Source organism: Meleagris gallopavo, chromosome 8 (assembly GCF_000146605.3).
Source record: "Meleagris gallopavo isolate NT-WF06-2002-E0010 breed Aviagen turkey brand Nicholas breeding stock chromosome 8, Turkey_5.1, whole genome shotgun sequence".
NCBI classification, from domain to species: domain Eukaryota; kingdom Metazoa; phylum Chordata; class Aves; order Galliformes; family Phasianidae; genus Meleagris; species Meleagris gallopavo.
The window spans coordinates 14,746,145-14,747,202 of record NC_015018.2 but is presented as its reverse complement, the minus strand read 5'-3'; positions in this window follow the sequence as shown (position 1 = coordinate 14,747,202).

Genomic DNA, 1,058 nt, shown 5'->3' with positions numbered 1-1,058 from the left:
CAGCGCCCCAAGGCCCGCAGAGAGTCCCGGGAGGCAGCGCCGGGAGCCGGCCCGGCCCCCCCTCCTCCCGCCCAATCTCGGGCTCACGGGAACCTCGGGTCTGGGGTGCAGAGTCCCGGCAGAGAGCCCTCCCCGGCCCCGCAGAGAGCGGCAGTCATTAATATTTGAGGAGGCAATAATTTTCCTGTTGAATCTAGAACTGTCTTCATGAATAATTTGTAGCGAGTTCTATGAGGGTTTCAGAAACATTTCGCTTTTGACAACTTCTGGGTGTTTAATAGAAACGGTGGAACCATAAAGGCCCCGCAGGAGTTTTCACAATACAGCAATTAATCACCGGGAACGTTAAAGTGAAAAGTACAGACGCGCGGAATTATGTTTAATAAACGCACGGCTCCGATCGCGGCTCTGCCCTGAACCTGCCTCGCCGATGTAGGTCACTTTCCCCAAGAATTTAACCATTTTCTGCTTCAGAGACTTCAAACAGTGAGGCCGTTAAAGAGCAGTAAAAGTTTGTTTACTTAAGAAAAACGCCGTCATTAGGGGATGAGCTCCGCCGGGCGAAGGCTGTACCTGTTCCGATCCGGCTGCAAGCTGCATGACCCGGGGCCGCTCCTTTCTTCTCGCAAAGAGGCCGAGAACGAAGAGAGGAACCCAGCTCCGCTTTGCCCCCCCACTCCCCACCCCGCCCAGATGAGCTACTCACAGAGCGATGGAAAAATAATTAGGTGACGAGTGATGCTCGCTGTAAAACCTCCGCGCTATGCTTAGGCGATACGATACGAAATTAGGATAGATGTCATGCATATTACAGCACGTCGGGTTGTATCGTAAAAACGCGGCTCCTCGAAGGTCGGGCCGCAGCGAGCGTGGGGGAAGGGGACTTTTAGGAACTGGAGGGCGAAAAAAATCGTTTGGCTGTAAGCAGATCTTACAATAGGATTATGGAGTTTCCCTCGCAGTGCATAAGGCAGTACAGGAGGGGGTGGGGGTGGAAAACTCGACACTGGAACAGATTAAATGTTCCAAAAAGGGCTTATTTCTTATCGTCCCTAGGA